The sequence below is a fragment of the Psittacula echo genome (assembly GCF_963264785.1).
Source record: "Psittacula echo genome assembly, chromosome: 4".
NCBI lineage: Eukaryota > Metazoa > Chordata > Aves > Psittaciformes > Psittacidae > Psittacula > Psittacula echo.
In genome coordinates, this window is record NC_137738.1 from 9,544,399 (window position 1) to 9,568,844 (window position 24,446).

Genomic DNA, 24,446 nt, shown 5'->3' on the forward strand with positions numbered 1-24,446 from the left:
TATTTTAACTACGGAGATGCATCGTGACAAACGTTTTAGTGCGTTTTATGCCATCAGAACATTTTAAGCGAATGAAGAAAATTTAATCTGAGAAAGTATTTTTAATTCTCCATTCCTCCCCCCCCGTCCCCTCCCTCCTCTTCCTTTCCCCTCCCCCCCCGCCCCCCCCCCTCCCGCACACATTGGTCAAAGCAAAGAATGTTACCCAGACCAGATTGCTGTGTATATAACCAGAGGATGTGATGTCTTATGCCCAATTATGGGTCTTGTGTAAACCTTCCAAAATCTTCAGTAATTATATAATTAAAATGAGTTCTCTGGTATATTGACATTTAAAAATTAAATAAAAAAAAAAAAACCAACCAAAACCCACAACAAAATAAAACCCCAAAAGAACTTCCTCCTCTCAATGACATGCACTGAAGATTTTCATCCCCAGTGTTCCATATACAGAATATAGACACTCTTTTCAACCCCCCAGTTTACTTTTTCTTTTAAACAGATGAAAATATAACTTCTAAAAGGCATCTGGAAAGGTGTGCTTATGGATTAAATGCCATGATTATTCAGTTTTACATTGGATGGTTTGTCTCAAGCTCTTCATATGTTATTAATTTGCTAAAGATACAGGCAGAAACTTTTTTTTTTCCTCTTAAAATACGAGGCTGCAATTTATTTGTATTATTCTGGTGCTTTGTGGAACTCTATATTCACCTAATTTTTTGTTATTTTTACATTGATCATTGCCATCTACCACTCAGCGGTGACAAAATATTATTACAAAATCAAGTTCCACAGATTGCAGGAATTATGAATGTTTTTTCTTGCGTTTTGAAGGTCAGCTGCATTAGGTCTGACTTGCTCAGAAGCGTGTCAAACAGCATGAGGGTCTTTTGTCATTAGCATTGCATCTGCATTTGGGGTGTCTCTAGTGCAGTTCCTATTCCTGGCTCAGAACTTCCAAGGTCTAATCCACTACATCTGGAAGATAATGCCAGTTTTACCTGTGACTTTTGAGTGCTTTGTGCAGGGCTGTTACTGTAAAGGATGATGAATAATGCTACTAAATTATAAGTCAATATATTAGGGTTAGACCGTACCGCACAAGTCAGTGGTGACTTTTTTCACCTTTATTCCCAACCAATGTAGGTCATCTTAAAATAAGGCTGCACAAAAATGCAGTGTAAGTTACTAGGAAATGGTTTCAATTAAACTCAGATTTAAATCTGTTAAAAAAAAAGTTACTAGATGATGTGAGTGCAGCTGTGATTAAATGAAGAAAAAATATTATTTATTATGAATTTCTTTCCTCCTTCATATTATGGCACAGCACTTACAAGTACAGATGTCATTGAAGGGAATTGATAATGTAGGACATAGTTGATCTTTGGAACTTATTGTTTCATATCATGGAAGTAAACTGCTTAGTAAAAGGTGTACTAGGTTTTGAGGTTTATTTATTATTTAATGGAGCATAAATACAGTGTTTTGCAACTGTGTAACAGCTGTTATGTTTTCACCACTGGGTAAAAATTGAGTTATGACTCCTGTTATTAATAAATAGATCACTAGGAAAAAAAATGGTTTTATAAAAGTCATGAAAGGGCTTAAGTGTTCCTTATAAGGGTTTTAAGCATACAAAGCTGTGGTTTATACTGTCAAGCAGTTCTCATTTTAATGTATTTTACATATGTAGTATGAGAAAATCTCATGAATGTATAATCATGGTATCTATATTATACATTGATAAACAGTGATTGTGTCCCTGTGATTGCAGATAACAAATTTTCTCCCCCAGACTCACTGTGTTGTACAGGCAAGATGAGATGTCATCGGGATATACTTCCCAAGATGTTTTGCCTTATGTTCTGCTGTTCACACCTCCCTCCATCTAAATTAGCCACTCTCACTACACTATGCCATTTCTGTTTTACCTTCTCCTTCCTGATCTCTCCCCAGTCACCAATGGGGTTGGCAGTGGTTTGTTCTGTGGTTTTGGAATTCTGCATGAAGGTTACAGAATAGATGGGTCCTTTCATTTTCTTCAGGACAATGGTCTACCCAAAAGAAATCTGGACTGCGTGATGGCTGTGTTTAAATATTCCTGTGTTTGCTTATGGTGGTATTTTATTTTTCCCCTTGAGCATCCAGGTTTGGCTACAGCTTTAGGAAGAAGACAAGGTTAGGCAGTTATTTAAATAAATAAATAAATAAAAATCTTGTCCAGAGTGACGCTAAAACTGTCAACCTCAGAGCTGTCACAAGCAATTTTATTTTTTCTTGCTCCTGTTCTCAAAATAAGAACTATATAAATGCCTGTGAGCTGCTTTTTAACATCAGAACATTACTGGATAGGCTACTAATGAGGTTCTGCACTTTATGTCCAGTATTAAGTGCTTTCAGGATGGGATCCTGTGTAGTGTTAAGTACCAAATGTATAGCACCATGGCAGCTGCGTTTGTCACAATCCCGTGCGTTCCTTTTACATGGTGTCCATGTGACAAGGCAGGGAACTGGCTCCCGAGCTGCCTGAACCAAACACTAACTGCTTGCCCTTTTTTTTTTTTTTTCTCCCAGGTTGATTTTTGGACAAGTGCCGGTTATAATGGGAGGGATAACACTGAATGCCTGTGGGTGTGGTGGGACTGGCAGCTCCAGTTTAGACTGGGTTAAGCTGGGTCAATACTTTTGGAGTTGGAGCGTATTTAATACATACAACCTGTAAACCTACCTTGCAAGTCTGATTTTCCCCCCTAGTCTGTCTTCCAAAGAAAACAAGACTTACACTGCCCGTCACTCTGCAGCTTCTGAACTTGCTAGCTCATTTCAACCCCATTTGACAAAGGGGTGTGAAGTTTTAAAGTTTTGTGGAAATTATTGGCAGGGCATAGGAAGAAGACAATGAGAGAGACATTTCTAACTTATACTCTCTATCCATGTCAAGAAGCAGAGACCAGCTGGCCTGTCAGCACACAAGGTAATTGAATTAGTCATTTGTCTGTAGAGGGCTCCAAGTACTGAGAGAAAGAGTAGGTTAGGCTGTGTAAGACAAAAACATGTAGAAACTAAGCTCAAGTAGATTCCTTGCTCACAAAGCTTGAATTTTGTAATGTGGAGATAAATATCTTGGGAAAGTTAAAGAGTCTTTATTTGGCCCTATTTCAAGTGCATGTGTGTAAGCATGTGCATGATTATTTATTTTTATTATATGCAACAAAATGCTTATATTGGCATGTGCTGGGCTGTAACAGTAACTGAATTAAACAACTCTTATTCTGAAGCAAATGTCCAGACTTGCATCAAAATAACTAAATTGGTTTCAGTTTTTATAGGATCATCCATTATGGCAGGAAGTCAAGAAGTCAGGCATCAGTTGCTCCAGGTGGAAAGAAATCTAATTCAGGCTTTTCTGTATTACTTAATAGAGTAGTCTTGGGTTGGGAAGAGATATATTTACATACAGATATGTAATCCCTGTTTCTGCAGTGAAAAGTTTCCAAAGTCTGCCCTGCAGATAAAAGTTCAGAATCTATAAACTTGGTACTTCAACTTCTGTTGCCCAGAGCTGGATTCCACATCATGAGTACAAAGGAGCGTCCGGGTACTTCCGTTGTCCTTCATGTAGGATAAGTGCCTAAATTTATGCTAAAGCTTTCTCTCTGATTTGGAGAGATCAAAATCAAGTGTGTTTATTCTTGCTATACATAATAATGTTCATTGCCCATAGTTTTAGTATATTTTGGTAATTCATAAGACTGTTAGTTTCCCAGAAGTACCAAATATTTTTTCTTTTTTCATTCAGTTAATGTGTTAAAAAAAACCTTTGAGCCCGGTGGTTTAAGGAGAGAGGTAATGAAGCCTCATACATCTGATGGATCTGGGGGTTTTTTTTATATATATATATATATATATGTATGTATGGAAGGCTATGCCCTTCTCCTGCTCTGGTGCTTCCTGGGCAAATCACAGTTAGACTGAGGTAGACTGAGGCTGCCCAACGTGTGTCAGGCTTTTACTGCAGGTGTGCAGGGCATTAAGCATAATAAACATTATGTGCAGTGGATAAGGAAGATTTAATGTCTACGCATAGGATTGGAGCTCTGTGAATGCTTTGTCAGCCCATCAGCTGCCTGGGAATGTCAGGCTTGTGCAGCTTGCTTTACATCGGCAGTTTTCCTCACCAGCATGGTAAATCTGGTGTGGCTGGCAAGTACTGAATTGGCAGTGCCTGTGCAGAGCGACTGCTGTCTGCATGTGTGTGTGTCCAGCACGATAATTCTACACACACACAGTGGGATCATCACAGGGGCTGCCACTGCAGCAAGCACAACTCATTTGGCCAACCCTCCAGCCTGGGTTCCTTCTGGAAAGGGAACGAGTATGCAGGTGTATTGAAATGTGGGTCACCTGTGGCAGCACTTAAACTTCCTCTTGCAGCTTGTGGCTGTGAAGCATTTGGTCTGTTAGGAAGAGGAGGTAGTGTGGTTCTCTAAGATATCTAGATGTGCTGATTAAATGGATTTAGACTTATGTATTATAACAGATGGTGTTGGAGAAGTAAATCAGACCTGTGCAGTGTGTGGACAATAAAAGCAAAGGCAAGAGGAAAACATGACTGAGCTAACAGGCATTGAGAAAATGAAAGGTTTGTTCAGTTGACTTTGTCGTTTCCTAATCCGCTAGTGTTTTCTGGTTGTTAAGTGCTTCTGTTTGTTTCTTGCTGATGTGGTGTTTCTCTGTTTAGCACTTGAATAGGAGGAGAGACATACTTGGTGATTTTTTTATTATTGTTCATGGTGTTAAGCTATAGTATCTGTATATAGCCTGGGATGTTTGAGTCTTTCAGTTTTTGATTAAATGAGCAGGAGGGAAAAAAGCGAACTAAAACATGCAGTTAAATTACAAAACATTTATAAAAATCCTGCTTTATGATATATTGTTACTCTTAAAAAAGGCTTAAATTCTTGTGAGGAGAGCGAGATCTAGATGTAGGTTCTAAAGTAAAGAGGATATGCTAGAGGTATCTTCCACTATTTTAAGTTGTACTTCCTATTGGAAAGTTTAGTGGACTTCTTTTGAAGTGATTAAAATCTCTGAATCTGGAATACTTCTTAAAAGAAAGCTTGCATAGTGGTTACTGTGGTTCTTCTCAATAACTAAGGTTTGCTGGTTATACTGCTGCTTGTTTCTAAAATGTTCATCCATATGTAGAAGCTGGGAGGACACAGACAGGCAACAAATGACAACTTGCAAACCATGTGGTTCTTCTAGGAGACTTTTGGGGAGTATTTTTTATGTTGTCCTCTGAGATACTTCCTTCAGTTGTATTTTGACAAGATAACTAAGTAATTGTAGAGCCTGGCTGCTAGAGGAAGGGGTTATCCCATTATTTCTGCCTCTCGCCCCATGTTCTTATCCCTTGCCTTGTAGCTCCCTGAAGCAGATCACCAGGGAAACAGCTTCCAAAGTAATATGAATCTGCTTGTTTAGTGCTTTGAACTAGCTAACTGCAGAGTTTGATGAGTGTGTAAGAGAGGTGGTCATCAGGTACACAGCGGGGAGTGGGAGGAAGTGGGACTGCTCCTCATCCTTAGATCAGCTTAGCTGTTGCGTGAGGCTGAAGCCTTGCACAGTGACTGACAATGCTCCTGTCCATTTGAGAGGAGCTCTCAAAATGTTGCCGTGGCTCTGTTCTATGAGATGTGCTATGATACGTACAATGAATCCTACTGTTTGTTGTAACAGAAACCTGTGGTTTCCACTTGGTTGCCAGGTTTGCTGGGTCCCTCCTGATGTCTTAAATGTGAGAGCTCAGGCACTGCTTTGTTCTGGAAGCTGGAACTGCTGCCTAGAAATGTTGCTGGGGCTCCTAGGTTTGTTTCTGTTAAGCAGCTGTATTTTCTTGAGTCTGCTTAGTTTATTCTGCAGAAGGCTATGGATATATCATTACAGTGCATGCCAGATATTACTAGTGTTCCAATGTCAAAATAATAATAGTGTTTATCATCTTGTGCAACTGGCTTTGTGTTCCAAAAACCTGATTCAGCTCTACCAGGTAAGTGCCAGTCTAGTGTCATTAGAAATTGTGTAAAGTTTTTCTTTGGTTTTTGTCCTGCTTGACTTTGTTGAGCATAGGTAGGTGTTTGGATGGGGGTTGGTTGTTTGGTGATGGGTTTTGTAATTATTAGTGAAAATTGATTTTAAAGGAGTTAAGCATTTTATCAGATACTCCTGTTGGGCAGGGAAGATACTGGGGGTGAACAGTAAAAGTAGATGTAGGTTGTTCTAGCTGTAAGTCACTGAAAGTATAGACCTCCTTATGTTCCAGAGAACTCTTTAGTTCTTAGTTCCCAAACACAGCATAAAGAAACAAGTACTCCTGGGAATGAGGTTTAGAAGGGAAAGCTTGGGTTTTGCTCTACTGTGAATTGCCACTACAAGGCAAAAACAACAGCCATACTTGGAATTATTACACTTGTTTTAAATAACCACTGTCCAGACCAGCAGAAGAGCTGATTTTGCAGTCTCATGGTCATGCTTTGTGCGTGCCTTTATACCAAAGGACTGGTTAGCATTAATAGATCATGTTACAGTAGCTATTTCCTTTTGGTAATCCCAGTTTGTAGTATTTGGAAACAGTCTGCTTACCTAAAGGGCTTTGATTTGTGGGTTCCCTTCTGTTGCTTTGTTTTCAGCTTACACATCTGGAAGTAAAGGTTGAAGGGTTTAGTCTCTTGATTTCTGAATAGGAATGAGTTTCAGCTGTACAGCCAGTCTAAATTTCAAGCTATCTTTGTATTTGGTCTGATTATTGTAGGATGACAGGTTACCATATGTCAGCTGATCTGTGGTATCTGATTCACAGTAATTGTTCATGTGTATGCTCTTAGCCTGTGGCAAATGGAAGGTAATTTGAGTTAACTTGACCCTCTTTCATTACATGCTTTCAAGGCACTCCCTTCTCCACATGGATTGTTAGACCTGCTGGAGTGCCTTGGTTGAAACAATAATGCAGTTTCTGTCCCCAAGCTAGTTTGGGTGTATCTCTACAACTGCAAGATGAGGACTTCACCACAGTTTCCTGTATTGTTCCTTGTTTGAGTCTATACCTTGCTGAAGGAGGAATTACTACAAAGATGCTACTCTGAAAATCAGTCAGATGTTGCAATTGCCGGGTGTGTTTTTCTTCAGCAGAACTTAATGAAAGCTTTATTAGCACATTTTAAAACACCACAAGTAAGTAATTTATTTCACAGTATCTATATATAAGTGGGTTTTACTTTGAGTTCTTTCAGAAGATGATTGGTAGCTGAAATCATTCTAACATTGCTGTAATGCTTCTGGATGTTCTGATTCAAAGCACACTGAAATCCCGGCCAGCTGGAAGATTCTTGTTGACCACAAATGGCACTTGAATTTGATCTGAAAAGATGTGGAAGGTAAAACAATTGATTTCCTTTTTAGTGCTTAGTTCTTATTTGCAATTTGATTTTTGTGGCAGTAAATACATAGCTATCCAGTCTGGTTCATCAATAGTTATTAAAAGTCTAAAATACTACTTGAATGCATATAGAAAAATACTTTTCAGTAGTTGGACATTGCTGCCTTGTTTTGGTGTCTTGCTGAATTTCTAAGGTTTCCAAAGAGAAACTCAGAAATGCCTCTCGAATCTACCTCACTTCCCCTTCTCCCACAGCTGAATCTGGTTAATTAATTACTGCACTACTGATCCTATATGTATATGACAAATAAAGCTTCTTCCCCATTTTTCATTCGTATTTGGCCAGTGAATGTTTAGGAGGTACTGGGGACAATTTACAGTTCCCAAGCCTCTTGTACTTAGGAAAGTGAGTGGAAAAGTGTGACTTTTTTCTTTCTTGAAATTCAGATTCCTTCAGACATTGGTGCAGACTTGCTGTAGCCCTTTGAGAAATAAATAGTTGTGAAAGTTTGTCAGCATACCTTTCATGAAAACTTAATGCTGCAGAAGCATAGGAAACCTTATGATTTTAATAATTATTCTGAGAGCTGAGGGCAGCTCCTATTGGAGTAAGTCCAGAGGAGGGCATGAGGATGCTCAGAGGTCTGGAGCACCTCTCCTGTGAAGAGAGGCTGAGAGAGTTGGGCTTGTGCAGCCTGGAGGAGATCTCTGGGGAGATATTAGAGCAGCTTCCACTACCTAAAGAGAGGCTACGAGAAATATGGAGAAGGACTTTTTACAATGGCATGTAGTGAGAGATCAAGGGGTAATGGATTTAAACTGAAATAGCGTAGATTTAGATTAGATATTAGGAAGTTTCTTACTGTGAGGGTGGTGAGACACTGACACAGGCTGTCCGGAGATGCTGTGGCTGCCCCATCCCTGGCAGTGTTCAAGGCCAGGTTGGACAGGGCCTCGGTCAACCTTGTCTAGTGGAAGTTGCCTCTGTGCATGGCAGGGGCGTTGGAGCTTGGTAAATATTTAAGGTCCCTTCTGACCCAAACCAATCTATGATTCTATGAAAATGGCTGCTTTGTGGCCAAATAAGCATTTCCTGACTATTAGGAAAGCAAGAAACCAGAAAGATGACCCACATGTTGTTGGGTCATCAATTTAAATTGTGTGTAGTAGCTCTTCAAATTAATGGTTGCTATTTCCTTAAGTTGTTGCTGTCTTGAAGGAGGAAGGATAACAACTTTGTTTAGATGGTTGTTATGTTAGTCTATAGCAAGATGTGACACTTTACCTTTCTCTGAAGATAGCAAGGTCAGTGACCATCTCTTCTGAGAGAAAGGTTCTGTCCCTTCACCTTCTTCAGCAGTCATTGAACATCAATTACTCAGAATAAACCAGAGTTTACTCTGGAATTTCACTCTGTTTTGACCTATATTGACAGCCGCTGCCCAAGTCAAGAGCATGGATAGGGGACAGTTGAGCTCCATCCATTGTGACCTTGGAAGCTGCAAGACTGAAGGGTGATTGCAGTATATAAAAATGAGTAGTGCATTTTCCAGCACAGGAGAATTGTTTTATTCGCATCCTCTCTGGTTGTGTTTTTAACTCTCTGCAAAGCTGTATAGCAGTTGAGTATCTAAGGGATGTGATGCAGATGGTTGTTGAGGGAACCTCCCTCAACACAAGTTGTGCAGGCCTTTGGCTAGCTAAGCATCAATGGGAAGGCAGGAGAGAAGTACTTTGGGCTACTCTTGCTGTCCGGATGATTAGAAGAAGAATGGGTGTGATTGTGTGATAATGGGTAATACTTGAATGATTTCACGTGCCCCTTGATAATGAGTTTAGACCCTTTTGTATCTTGTGAAATTTAGCAGCAGCTCTTTCTTGATCGGTAGCTTGTGATCAACAATCTGCTGATATGCTTGACAGCATCAGTGTGGATGCTTGTCAAATTTTACTTTAATTTAAAAGGTTTAAGTAACTGTAAAAGGCACACCTGAGCAGGTTCAGTGGGTGTCTAATGCAGCTCTGTTCTCCAATAAAGTCCATGTTGATGTGATACTGGATTTCCCATTTTGTCTAAGTAACATTTGAACATCCAAGCTTGCTAATGTTACAAGTGTTAACTTATGTATTAAATATCAGAAAGGTGAATGTGTTTTGATCTCAGTTAAAGACAAAATAACATTAATATGTAATCTGAAAGGAAAATATTGGTCAGGCTAATGTTGAAATAAACACAATATCTTTTAAGGGCTTCTTACTTTATTATAGATGTTAGCTATAGCTTCCAAAATATATAGGCTGAAAATAAAAAGTGAGTATAAAGGAAGTGTTAACGTAAGTTAATCTTTAACTTAATTACCCCATCCCTGGCAGTGTTCAAGGCCAGGCTGGACAAGGTTTGGAGCAGTCCAGGCTAGTGGAAGGTGTCCTGGCCCGTTGCAGGGGTTGGGACTAGATAAGCTTTTAGGTCTTTTCCAATCCAAACCATTCCATGACTTGATGAGTTGTGAAAATGTCGGGGGAAAGAAGAACAAAAAATGAGTTTTAAACCAAATTTTATTTGAAAATTTTAATATTGATATGTGGTAGTCGAGTTTAAGATCTGTTTCAACATTCGCCTAATTTTTCAGCCTATGTCTTTGTGGACAGATTTTCCAAGAAACTGAAGATTTGAGCGTGCACTCTGCTTTGGGTTGCTCTTATGCTGATAAAATACAGTGGAAGTTGAAAATAGATGTTTGAAATGCCTACCAAGCAATACCTGCCATTCACTTGTGCTGCAAGAGTGGATTCATTGCTATGTTCCTGGGTAAATCCTAGCAGACTGACTGCATAGTTTGTTTCATTTATTTCGGTCATGTTAATGGCCAAGATCTCAAAGAGCACTAGGAGCTGCTGAGGTAATATTTTTTGTGTGTAAGATTTAGAAAAGTTAAACAGTTGCGTGAAGTCAAGAACAGTAGCTCAAACACTGAACAGGCTGAAATTCTGGTGAGTTTGGCACGGTGATTTCAGACTAAATATAGTTTGGGTGCCACCTTCCTTAGCAGCAAGGTTGGACTCCAGCATTCCTCTGGACAACCACTGTTAGCAAACAGATAGTCTGTTGAAGTAGTACTGTAATGGTTGGGGAAGGCAGAAATATTCAACTGGTTTTGTCACTTAAGTGGTAGAAATAATTACCACTTTCAACATGAGCAAGTTTTAAATAGTAAGAAAAACTGAAGAAATGTTCTGTTTTAGTGTCTTTGTGTTGTTTTGATGTAGATGTAGTCACTAAAATGATGTGTATATCCTGCATGTTAAAAATTCACTATGATTTTTCTTAAGATTTGTGTGTAGGATCCTGTTGCCAGAAAGGCTGTATTTTTCAGTAATAGAAATGTGTGTGTGTTATGGTGGTTGGGGGAACTGCTTGAGCCTGGTGAAGTTTTCTTTTGTAAGATTTCTGGGATATATTTTGTCTTCCTCAAAATTCTTCATTACTGCAGAAGTGACTGAATATATTACCAAAAAGGAATTTTAATACCTCTAGTTTGTGAAATTGAAATATGGTTTAAGAAAGGAGCAAAGAGGAGTAGGTCAGAATAGCAAGATTTGAGAACTTGGTACCCACAGATCCTGCTTGTGTTGAATTTGTAGTTTAGCTTAAAAAAATGAACAAAAAATAAAATGCAACAAAAGAAACCCAACACGTTTTTTATTAATACAGGTAAGTGATACCCTTCCTCTCAAGGCATGCCTCTGCCTTTTCCCTGTCAGGTATTTTTCATGTATGTGGAGACAAAATTCTTCTCTATCCGTTTTTCCAAACCTAGCTGGCAGAGTCTCTCCATCTAGATAAAATTTCTGTTAGTGAGAGTCTCTGTAAAAGGCTTGATCTTGGGGGTTTAAATTAAAAAAGAAATTACTTTTTTAATAACTTCTATTGTAAAAATATTTACGTATGTGTGCATAGTTAACTTTTTTTTTTCCCCCAGAGGAGTAACTTAGCGATTCTTTGTTTATTCTTTCAGTATTTCTGGTAAGGGTAATGCAGTGGGTGAAGTGAGGCAAAGGAGCAGTTTTTACTCCAGAAGGTTCCTGAGTTGGGCTTATTCAGCCTAGAGAAGAGAAGGATCAGGGGAGACCTTAGAGCAGTTTCCAGTGCCTAAACGGACTGCCAAGAAATGTGAAGAAGGACTTTTGACAAGGGCATATAGGGGCAGGACAAGGGGGAATGGCTTTAAACTGGCAGAGGGGAGATTAAATTAGATATTAGGAAGAAATTCTTCCCTGTGAGGGTGCTGAGGTGCTGGCACAGGGTGCCCAGAGAAGCTGTGGCTGCCCCATCCCTGACAGTGTTCAAGGCTGGGTTGGACGGGGCTTGGAGCAACCTGGTCTAGTGGAAGGTGTCCCTGCCTGTGGCAGGGGTTTGGAACTAAATGAGCTTTTAAGGTCCCTTCCTACACAAACCGTTCTGTGATTCTGTGGCTTGCTGACCTTGCAGAAATCCTTATTTTCATATAGGTTAGGAGTTAACTTTGGAAAGAGCTGTTCAGGCATTCAGTGATATAAAAAGATCCCCATCAGTGCACTCAACTTTAATCCTTCCCTTCCACCTTAAGGTCTTACATTGGGGTTGCAGTAAGTGTGGGGAAATGTCTCTTATCCCACCATTTCTTACAGTGATTCTAGTGATGTACTTGTAAAGGATCCGCTTTGTCTTATCAGTTTCAATATTTACCTTACATCACTTTTGTGTCTTGTAGGCTGTCAGTGGTGTCTATAGCTATCCTCTTTGCACACCTGAGGATTAGTAGAGTGCCATTGTTCTGACACCAGTGGTGGGAAATGAAAGTATAAAGAAATGATGTGACTTGCCCAAAGTCAGCAGGGCATGGGTTCACCCCTGGTTTAAGCAGTGTAATTGCAGATAGCCACCAGAAGGGATTTTTCTCACTGGTGCTTTGCTTCTTCCTTCCTGTGTTGGAAGTATCAGGCTCTTAAATTGGTTTAATTTTATCATGGAACCACATCTGTTGCAAAGCACAGAACTGAACATGATGCTCTTGGGTTCCTGTGGTTGGTAGGCTAGTTTTAAGCTATGCAGTCTCTCTTTTCTGGACTTATTTTAGTACTCAGCTAGTCCCAAGACAAAAACTGCTTGGTTGAATAGAGAGTGGTTCTCTGTTATCATTTGTCCTGTGCTCCCAGCTGATCCCTGTTCAAGGTGAGGATCACTGAACAGCTCAAAACACAGTTGCAGTGGTGTTTTAATCTTTCAGGGCAGCATATTAAGGAAAATGGGGATTGCAGTTGGCTGACTTAATTATGCTGGGCTGAAAACTGGAGCTGCTCTTGAATTGCCATGTGAGCTGTGCAGCCATCTGTCATTGGGGCAACAACTTGTGTTGTAAGGGGCAGCTGGCAGGGTTGAGGCTGGCTTCAGCTGGCAGACTTAGGGGTTTTTAATTTGCCACTGTGTGTCAGTCAGAGCCCTTATTTGTGGGTAAGGAAGAGAGTAAGGATTGTCTTAATTGTTTGTGCAATTAACTTAAAAAATCCCAAGAGGAGCAGTGGACATTTCTGTAAGAATAAATTATGTTTCTCTAACTTGCATTCTGTCTCCTTAAAGATTATTTCTTGTGGTTTTGGGATACAGCACTAATGTTACAGCTGTGAAGCCATAGGTGTGCTTGTGGGTGAACTGAACCATACATGTGGCACCAGAAAATTACACATTCTTACTAAAATGCAGTGTTATATTGTGAAAGCACAAATATTGAAGGAAGTAGGTTGAGAGACAACCTACAGAAAAGATCACGTGGAAGATTCAAATGTTGAGATTTTGCAGTAGTCCTTTAGAAACTTTATCTTACAGGCTCCTAACTAAGGACGTGGGAACTCTTAATGCTTCAATTGATCATATGGACACACTGCTGTGAGCAGAGAGAGGAGAAAAAACACTAATAACACCATTTTATCTGGGGAAGACTGTGTGGGTTTATGAAAGGTAATTGTTGAGAAAAAGTAGTTGGAGAAAGCCCTGCAGTTGGCAGTCAAACAATACATGGCTTTTAGTTTGAAATACTTTGATTTTCTTTTTTTACTGGGAGAGAGGGTACTGTTCCCCCTCTTGGCTGGCTTTCTTGGTTTGGTTTTATTCAATACCAGGCAGGAATTGATAGGTTACTAGTTTAGGGAAGTCTAGGGCATCCCAGGATGGCATTTTGCATTGGCTCTTACATAAGTCTGACTGCTGGTACTTGTTCATCCCGTACAGCCAGCTGATATGCTGAAGGTAGAGAGTAGGAAGCAGCACTACTTTAATAATGGATTCTTAGTCCTCAATCTGGTCTGGTGCAGGTGATACTCTGCTTTAGCTTAAACCAGTTGCTGGCTGCTCTAAAAGGACCTTTATAAAGATGATGATAGCTTGGCATATGTGTGTTCTCTCCACTTCTCCCCATGCTTCTAGCACATCCGGTAGCCCAGAGATCATAAAAGGGCACAGGTGTGACTTTGTGCTGTTAAAAGACACTGGTTTGGGCTCGAAGTCTGAGTGTTGATTATGCCTTTCCAGTGTTTAAAAATAATTGATAGGGCCCCCTGGCTGTTAAGGTTGGTGTCTTACGAACATGCAGTAGGACATGTCTGAAGTGTCTCCTCATTTTATTATATGTAGCACAGGAATTAAATTTTTCTGTAGAGCTGTCCTACATAAATCATGTCATTTGCCAGGTGAAAGCAAATTTTTGATGGGAGACTTCTATTCTTTGTTTTCAGATGTGATGGAAGCATTTGTCCTTAATTGCTTCAGTTTTCCAGGAAATTATATTTAGTTCTCTGTACTCTTAATCCTGAAAAATAGAGTTGATTTAAAAAAAAAAAACAACAGTGATGTGGAATAAAATGTTGTAATTGTAAGGACCAGAAAAGGCATTGGCAAACTCTTGTACTCATTTATAGTGGCAAAATGAAGTTCAGTGGCACTTTCAAAATTATTTCCAGTGTAATGTTTTCTGATAAAGGATTTATCTGATGCTGTCAGTATTTTGAGTGTTGAAGTCCATGATTTAGCTGCTTTGGTTTTGGTCTTTACTATGGCACCACACTTTGTAATGGATGCATAAGAGACAGCTTTATGGTGGCAACCGTGATGTCTTGTCTCAGGCAGTCACATTGCAGGACTGTGGAGTCCTGGTATTATTTTTTTGTTAACTTGTGTTTTGATGCACACTGGTCTCCTGTTCCTATGGTGATGAGTGGGGAGGATGGGATAGTGGTACAACTTTTTCCTTGCCTTCTCTTTATCTCAAGTGTCTTTACAGTGAGCAACACTAGTTCACAGTAAGGTTTCATTTGATAGAAGGTGAAAATTCTTTTTGAGTTGCTCTTTACTCAAGATGTCTGCAGCTCTGTGTTTCTCCAGGGGCACCAAACCAGATCTTTTTTGGTACTTACCACTGGCAACTTGGTTGCTCTCTCTGTTGGTTCTAGTTTCCCTTTTTAGATTTTTCTTCTATTCCCAACAGTGTTGTATATGAAGGTTTGCAGATCTTCAGCCATAGTTCATAACTTTTTATTAAAAGAAAGCTTCTCTCCTTTCCCATTTGTTCTCTAAAAAACCACACAATATTTTTTAAAAGGCTTTTTTTCTTTAGCCTAAAAATCTAAGCTGGACTAGTCAAACTAGATTTTGTTTTTTGAAATCCATGGGACTTCTTTTATTGTACTTTTTAAGTTTGAGGGCACTAGCTCTCAAGTGTGGAACGTGATTAACAGATTTCTCAACCTGTTACGTTATCCTGCAGCTCTTCACTTTGCCTGCAGGAATGCTGACATTTTGTGACTAATAGGTGGCACCACGTATATTGTAAATGGTTCTCACCCTTGGAATATAGGAGAGTTTGCTGTAATAAAGGATGGTTTTAGTCTTTTACCTAACTGCTGCTCTTAAAGTCTTGTTAGCATAATGCTGGTTTGTGTATGCTTAATTATATGTATTCAACACTTTACTACCTGGTAGTAAATCTGGGCTGAGCTCTAAATATGACTTTTACTCTCCCAGTCTAGGTTGTTATAAATGTTTAATGTTTAATTTTTTTCAGTCAGGTAACTGCGTTTGACTAATACACTTGATCCAGAAAGTATCTCATGTTATTGCTGTCTGCTTTACTTAGTAGCAGATGGGAGCCGTGATACATCTGAATTGCTTTTCTGTATGTTTAATTAAAGGTAATAGGTATATATTGCTTAAAGGAGCTGTCAGCCTTTTGCCTGTATGTGAGGCCTAGAGCAGCTTGCGGAGTGTTTCTCTACATGGTGCCTATGTATGTGCTGCTTTGTTGTTGAGTAGTATGGGCTGCTGCATTGCCCATATCTCAATTAAGGTGTTAGTATGACATATAGCTGTTACTTAGCACTGGTAGAACTCTGTCTCTAGATGTGGGAAGGTTGGTATTGGGAAGAATGTATAAATAACAGTTCCTTCAGCTGAAACTACAGAAGTTACTAGAAAATGGGAGTTTATAAGTTTGAGTAATTCATTTCCTTCCACCCCCACTCAGGAGAATCGGAGTGTGTACTGAACATAGAAAAGTGATAACTTTTTTTCTTCCTTCTAGAACTTTATTTTTAATTGCAATAAGTGTGGAGGTCCAATGTATTTTTTTATTATTATTATTATAACCTAAACTCTGAATAGTTGCTGTTGGGTTTTCTTTGTTGTGGTTGGTTGGTTTGAGGTTTTTTTGTGTGTTTTGGTGGTTGTGTTTGGATTTTTTTCTTCCCATTTCCACCTTACTATGTCTGATGCTAATCTTGCACAAGAATTTAGGCATCACTTCCTCCATGTCACAGCATGTGTATTGATGATGGATTCACCTGACTCTTTTGGGTTGCTTACTTGCTTGGTTCCTCCTGTTTCATATTCCCATCTGCCATTGTATTTGGTTTTGTTGGTTTTATTGTTATAGCAGTCTTACTTTTCATGTACTCTATGTGCACACTCAGATAGCAAAAGTAGGTGGATACTTGGAAACTCAAAATCAAATGCTCCATGCAAGTGAGGCAGATGCAAAAAAGACTCAAGGCATCTATTCCCAGCTGTATCTATGAAGATTAGTGACTGTAAGGAGGGAGAGGTTTATAAACTTCGCAATTAAGGATGGAGGAGAATCAAGTGCAAGTAAGTGTCCTGACTCAAGGCAGGGCTCTTGTCCTGCGGCCTTTTTCAGTCTTTAACTGAACAACCAGAGGTAGGAATCTCAACCTCACCTGAAGAAGTCTGTTTTGTGGTCAAAAAGTGGAGGTAAGTCGGGGATTGGGTGTATCCTAGTGAGGCATAGAAATGCAAACACCATTTGATGAGGAGGAAAAAGCAGAGATGATCTTAGTAGGGGCTTGTATTGTTGTTATTGATGGATGGGTGAAGGCTACATGGATCAAGCTTCCTCAAGAGGGAAATGAAAGGGGAGTGTCTTCCAAAAGGGTGGATAGTGTTCTGAAGTGTGTTTATTTCTTTGCTTAAATGATTAGAAAGGCAAGTCGTGTCAATAGGTACCATACACTGGAGAATTGTGCTGTGAAGTCTTCGTCCTCTTATTTGTGCTTTATGCCTTAAACTTTGTGAAATATTTGGGAACCAGCCATAGCTGCTGTGGATTAACTTCAGAACTGTGAGACATGATGCATGCTGAAGGTTAATATTTTAAAGAATTATTGTTAAAATCTATATTGTGTAAAATAGTAACAATTACATGTGAACAATTTACTTCAAGTAATATACTTTAATATAAAATGTTTATTCAATCTATAAAATAGGAACAGTTGGGGTTTTTTTTTATTAGTCAGAGTTTGAGAGTAAATATTTCAAGAATTAATCTGACAGTTGTTTGGAATGCATCTTCAGACGATTTTTATGGCTGTGTTGAGCATGAGTATAACAAAGGTGGCTCATACTCCATGTGCTGAACCAAAGTACAGGGGAAACATGGCAGAACTCAGTGCACTTGTAGAATGTCTTGATACATGTTAGAACACTTAGAATATTCCAGTTCTGTTAGTGGAAAACCAAACAGTGATCTAAGGATGCTGTTCTGGATGGAATATAATTAATGGTTGGAATATAATTTATTGTATATTTTAGTTCAGTGGAGGAAAGCATCTACTTCTTTAGTAGGCTGTGTTCATGACCCATGTGGCATATGTTGAGTGCACACAATGTATTTTACTTGCTAAATCCTGAGCATTCAAAACATTTGTTTAAAGAACAACTTGTGAAAGATTCTTTTCTTTTGAGTTTTCAGTGATATTGAATCTGCTTGTGGCTATGCTTGCGCTTCAAATACAACATAACAGACTAAATTAATGTAGTTGTGTCATGAGGCTTTTTATGCTTTTAAATGTATGTACTATACATTTTCCATGCATAAGATTATTGTGATCTGCTCTACTGAGATTGCACTCCAGACTGTTGCTATCCTGTGATAGGCATTGGTCTGCCGAGAAAGTGGATGTGGCTTATGGAGTTGGCTTTGTAAAAGATAGTACCATGGGTCTGTAGATGCTTTGCATGCAAGGTTTTCCTCTAGGAAGACTTAAGAGAAGCTCCCTTCAAGGTGAAAATGCCAGATGGTCAATAAAACCCTCTTGCCTCTAGAAGCGATGGTTAGTACAGGGTTAGGGCTGAGTTGTTGGCACTGACTAGTGTTCCTTCAAGCATTGCAGGTCTCTGGCATCAAATTATGCAGGAAAGGTGAAAGTGTAGGAGCAGAATGGGTGCACTCTTACTCTTCCTGGTATTTAAGATTCTTTCTCTTCTGTTATTGAGTATCTGCATCCTACATGCATAGCTCTTACTTTGTAACAGAGGCCTTGAACGTTCCTCCATCAGAGACAGAATCTGCTAGAAGTCCTTCGAGAATCTGAGATAAAAAGTGGAAGATTTTTTTACTAATTTAATTTTTTTTTCCCTAGGAATGTTTCTGGAAGTGATTTTTTCTTTATACTTTGAAAACATGAGAGGTGACTGTTAATGGAAATAAGTCTTTGGTGCTACCCTAGCTTTGTTTACTTGTTATTTTCTGGTTATAACTGGACACTTCCAACTGCCACAGTGTTTTCCCAGATGTTCTGGGTTCAGCAGTAGCAGTCATTTTTCTCCTTCTCAGTAGCTGGTGCAGTGCTTTGTTTCTGACTTTCAGCCTGGGAACAACACTGATAACACTGATGTTTTTAGTTGTTGCTAAGTAATGTTTACTCTGACCAAGGACTTTGTGAGTCTCACACTCTGCCAGGGAGGAGGGGAAGCTGGGAGGAAGCAGAGACAGGACACCTGACCCAAACTATAGCCAAAGAGGTATTCCGTACCACAGCTTGTCGTGCCCAGCATATAAACTGGGGGCAGTTACCCAGAAGGGTTAGATCACTGCTCAGGTTGTGCTGGGTGTAGGTTGACGGGTGGTGAGCGGTTGTATTCTCTTCCCTTGTTATTTCTCTTCTCATTATTATTATTGGTGGTAGCAGTAGCGGTTTTGTGTTATACCTTAGTTACTGGACTGTTCTTATCTCAACCTGTGGGAGTTGCATTCTTTCGATTCTCTTCCCCATCCATCTGGGAGAGGGAAGAGGAAGAAGGGGCAGGGAGTGAGCGAGCGGCTGTGTGGTTCTGAGTTACTGACTGGGTTTAAACCATGACACCAGAATGTCACTGTAGATAGTGCAGTACACCTGTCTGCTACTAGTGTGTCTATCAACTGGAGATAAAGATTCATTCCATCATAGTTCAGGCTCTGGCCTGTTTCTCATCATCGTGCCTGTATCAGAAATCCAGACAGCACTGATGTGAAATAAGTCACTGGCTGTTAAGTATTCCACTTCAAAGATAGCAGTCTGATTTGATGTCAGGCTTCATGGTTTTTTCAATCATGGTTTGACTGATGCACCAAAATTTCTTTGTGTTCCTTACTTGTTAGTCATCAATGGTGGCATATGCTCTGACATCTGGGGGGGAAAGAAATACTGTCAGCCAGCTACTGTACGATGCCAGGGTTCTTCAAGGTGTAATCTGTATTTCAGAGTAGCCTGCCTTCCAGCCTTGCTGGCTGGAAACCTTAGGCTTCACAGAGTTGAAATAATGCCCACTTGTCCAGCCCATGGTTGGGAGCATAGGGAAGCCATGGGCTGTGTGTTTTCTTCACAAGTTGAATTGTTTTCCAGGGACCTTTGAGGGGTGGTGTGTTTGTGAAATGTATGCTTGTGTGGCATCAAGATGCTTTTATTATCTTTGAGGTGGAGGGAAAAGGTGGCCATTCTATCAGAACATCAGTTGCACAGTAGTGAGTGTGACTGTACAGTTTGCAAGTTCAGTAAAGAAAAACACGGGATAAGTGTGGTTAATGAAATTAAGGGCTTTTGCTACTGAATTGATTTCCTAAGCATTAGCACAAGCTAAAGCAATTCAGATCAAACATTGGAAGGTGTAGTTCACTAAATACTCCCTCATTGTCATCAGCAGTTTTCAGTGGTATTTAAATTCAAAGAAGTTCATAGAAAATACTTAAATTCTATCCCTGCAGTATAGGGGTGATGTCTGAAAGAAATAGCAATTGAATGAATATAAGCAGCAATGTCTTTTAAACCCTCCCCACCTCCTTTTGGAAGACATTACTCACTTGTGCACTTGTGAGTCAGGTAGAGTATGTTGAGATTGGAGCAGCCAGTTCTGGCTTGGCTCCATCAGTTTCAACCACGTCTTTGAGAGCAGAGTTCTTAAACTGTGCGGCCGTCATCTCAAATGGTCAACTAGGAGAACAGATGGCCACAGACAAGTCAGCGGGGACAGAGAGGTGTGAATGTTGTTCACATACTTAGAGTATTGTGTGCGGTTCTGGTGTCCTCAACATAAAAAGGACATGGAACTGTTGGAACAAGTCCAGAGGAGGGCCACAAGGATGATCAGGGAACTGGAGCACCTCCTGTATGAAGATAGGCTGAGAAAGTTGGGGCTGTTCAGCCTGGAGAAGAGAAGGCTGCGTGGAGACCTCATAGCAGCCTTCCAGTATCTGAAGGGGGCCTACAAAGATGCTGGGGGGGGACTAGTCATTAGGGACTGTAGTGATAAGACAAGGGGTAATGGGTTAAAACTTAAACAGGGGAAGTTTAGATTGGATATAAGGAAGAAATTCTTTACTGTAAGGGTGGTGAGGCACTGGAATGGGTTGCCCAGGGAAGTTGTGAGTGCTCCATCCCTGGCGGTGGTCAAGGCCAGGTTGGACAGAGCCCTGGGTGGCATGGTTTAGTGTGAGGTGTCCCTGCCCTTGGCAGGGGAGTTGGAACTTGATCTTAAGGTCCTTTCCAACCCTAACTATTCTATGATTCTATAACCCCAAAATACTGCACATCCAATATGCAGATGTAAGCCTGTGTGAAAACTAACTCAGCATGATTATTTTTTGTGTTTTCCTGTTCTAGTCTTGCTTGCAACCATGTCCATGAGCTCTTCAGGGTAAGTTTGGGTTCCCCCCCTGCTTTGAGTGTTTGAAGTAACTAACTTGGCTGTGTCTCCAGTGCTACTGGATATCAACAGCAGTGAAACAACTGAGTAGTTTACAAGTGTGTTGGATTGGAAAGTTCAGAACAGATGAAACTGATAGGATGATTTGCTGAAGGAAACTGAATCCAAGATGATGATGATCACAGAAAATAGGGCCAGGAAAACAAATTCAGTTTGCTGGTGTTACACAGCCATCTCGGTGCAGCAGGTAGATTCATTAGTTTGAGATCTGTTAATTTGAGATCATGCTTTGTAAGGGAGAGTGACTGCATGTGGCTGCACTCTGAGCAAATTGACTGTAATTCAGAATGAAGGTGTAGGAGGGTGAATATATTATTACTGTTTTTCTAGCTGATGTGTTCTGGCTGGTGTGATGTTGTCTAGCAGGTGAGTTTTTCTGTGTCTTCTTGCACACTTCAGCTTACAGTTGCAAAGATCCCTGAAACTGTGAATTGACATAGTAGAACCTCTTTATTTATTTTTTTCAAAAACTATGAGCCTGAAACAATAACATGGAAAAAGAATGAATTCTGTCTTTGTACCAGGAGGATATTTACAGAGTTGTACAAAATAGTGTACAGTAGTAGTGTAAGTATTTCCTTGATGAAAGATGGGGACAGAGATATTATTTTGAAGTTCACCCTTAAGTACATAGAACTTCCAAGTCAACTACATCATCTGTCCTGGCACAAACAGAAATGATTGGAAGAGCACAAGATTGTGATAGGAAGAGAGCAAAGGGACTGTAGTGGGAGAGCTTGGTGTGCACAGCCCAGGGGTGTGTGCCTGATGAGACTGTAAGCCCCTTCTCAGGTCACTGTGTCTGAGAAGGCTTTACTTCTGAACAGGGATGGAGGTTATCACGGCTCTGTGCTCACCCTAGCACTTGATTGTGAAATCTTAATTCTTTTAAAGAAGATCTGTTGGATGGCTTGGAGTTTGTCTTGCTTTTTCTCACCTCTAGTGCTAAGGGATAAACCTCTTCCTATATGTCTGTAATAAAAGCTTTTATTTTTGTTATAACCGAGTTTGAGCAGTATAAATTTGATCACAGGGCCAAGCAGCAGTTTCTTTATTTCTGTGTGCCTGTCTTAATGCATCACCTTTGAGATTGCCCTCTTCTGTGGTTTTGGTTTTGGTTTTTTTTTTCCCCTGTAGATACAATTAAAGAAATAGAAAGTGATGTTTTGATCAGTTACTCATCAGCATTCAATTTCATAAAAAGGTTGCTACTACTCTGAAGTAGCTTTTTGTTACAAATAACTCATCAGTTGCTAGTCCTGTAGCTGTTATTAAATAAACGCAGTGTGTTTGTAAAGGCTTGGTGATGTTTCACTTGCCTGGTCAAGTGTGTAGAAGTACCTTATGTTTTACAGCCTAACTCCTGGTCAGAATGTTTGGTGTATTTTTCCCCTCAAACCTCTGGACCAGGAAGATGATGAAATGAAACTGGGTCTAACACTTGGGAAGGAATGAGGTAATGCATAGGAGTTTCTATAACTGCAGAATGATTTAACAAGTTATATTTTAGTACTTTTAGTAAAATCTTTAAATTGCTGTACTGAGGATGTTTTGATTTAACCCAAAATATTCTTCTTATTCCTTCATAGTAGGTTTCTTGCTGATGAAATATATTTTGATACAGATTCTTTGATCACTTAACATAGCTTGCCAGTGTAGAAAATACTTATGTAGTAGTGTAAGCTGTATAGTGACTATGGCTGGTCTTCCAAAACATTGTGATATTAGGATAGGATTTTTGGAGTACTCAGGAGAGTGAAAATGGGCTGAGGTTTTCAACACGCTAAGGTACTACAAATCTCTGTTTTATAACAAAGCATTCCTTTTGTCAAAGCAATTGGACTGGAGCTACAGTGTACGAGCAAGACATGTAACAGGAAATCTGGTGATAAATACTTAGTCTTGGTATGTGCAGTGGGAGAGCTGTTACCTGCCTGATGAGAATGCTGGAGTCAAGCAATGAAGGAGTTGTTCTCTGATGGCACCTTCTCCCTTAGACTGTGTGGGGATCCTAGGCTCTTAACTTGGGTCACCCTTCCAAAATGGATGGAGCAGCCATTTGAGCTGATCTTTTGCTTATTGTCTTGTTTTAGCTCTAATAAGCCATAATTAGCAAAGCCATGGCTGCCTTGAAAACGCTTGGATGCTCTACAAACTCTCCAGACAACCTCTGCAAGTGCTCAGCCACCCTTGGAGTAAAAAACCAAGTCTCCTTATGTTCACATGGATTTTTTTCTTTTCCTGATATTCTTCCAGTATTTAAATGTTTTCTCACCTTATTTGTATGGAGCTGTAAGCTAAGGGAAATTTTGCAGTTCTTTGGGCCAAGAAAAAGTCTTTGTTTTACATGATACTTGAGCAGTTTGTCCTCCAGAAGAGATGATTATCTGTAAGATTAGTTGTCATATGGAGCTTATCTGCAGGTTTGTTAGCCATCTCTTGCTTGTAATGTGATGTTTCTTCTTAATGTTAATACTCTACATCCTTAAAAGGTTGCAGGAATAAAACCAAATGACCTAAAAACCACAATGAATTAATGCTAAAAGTGGCAGCCCTCTTCAACTGAGGTGTTGCGACTGACCTAGTCTGTTGACGTACTAAGTAAAATTAGTTTGGCCAAATGAGAGGTTTTTCTTTCCTGGTGGATCAGCGTGTGTGGAAGTGTTCCAGGGCTGTACACCCATGACTCTTCTCTTACATGACTTTTTATTTATACATATATCAAAATTGTCTGCAGAAGAACACTGTGCCTTGACAGCTATGCGTATACAAACAGCTGCATTTTTATTCTGTATATGTGTATTTAACTTTTCATCAATACTAAGAAGTACTAAAAGGGACAGGATAGACCTGTGTAGGCTTGTTGGGAATAGGGGGATAGAGAGGGAGTCAGCACTAGTTATGGGATGGAGAGGAACCTCCCCATGAGGCAGCTGCCATGGGAAGTCTTTTAGTATTCTCTAAGCAGTCTTTTTCCACCTTTTTTTTCCTGGAGAAGCTGTGGCTGCCCCATCCGTGGCAGTGTTCAAGGCCAGCTTGGACGGGGCTTAGAGCAACCTGGTCTAGTGGAAGGTGTCCCTGCCTGTGGCAGGGGGTTGGAACTAAATGAGCTTTTAAGGTCCCTTCCAAACCAAAACAGTTTGTGATTCTATCAAACGTAGGCAAAATAATCAGGAAAGGACTTTAATGATTCAGGCTTTTTCTGTATGTATTTTGTCTACAGACTCCTTAATGTCTTGTTCTTTAAATACCCTACTTTGTGTGTATGCCTGAGAGAAAATACCTGAAGCAGATGGGTAGTCATTGAACTATCCATACACGAAAGGACAAGTTGCTTATTAAGCTGGTCAGTTTTCTAGATAGTCTTCCTTTTTTTTTTTCTTTTTGGCCTGGTGATAAAGAACACTACTTCTTCCTCATAAAGCCTCTTTAGATCCTTGTGGC

General features: G+C 39.9%; 1 protein-coding gene across 5 annotated transcripts in view; it reads left to right on the top strand.

The window, feature by feature from the left end:
• The window catches only part of FBXO11 (F-box protein 11), a 76,664-nt gene that overhangs the window by 1,762 nt on the left and 50,456 nt on the right, over positions 1–24,446 (top strand). The window contains exon 1 of one of the 5 annotated variants that reach the window (XM_080615042.1): positions 7,118–7,236. The exons of the other annotated variants lie outside the window; for them this stretch is intronic. The gene's annotated coding sequence lies outside the window, so the exon portion shown is untranslated. Of the gene's footprint in view, positions 1–7,117; positions 7,237–24,446 lie in introns of those variants that run through there. 5 annotated transcript variants of the gene reach the window in all.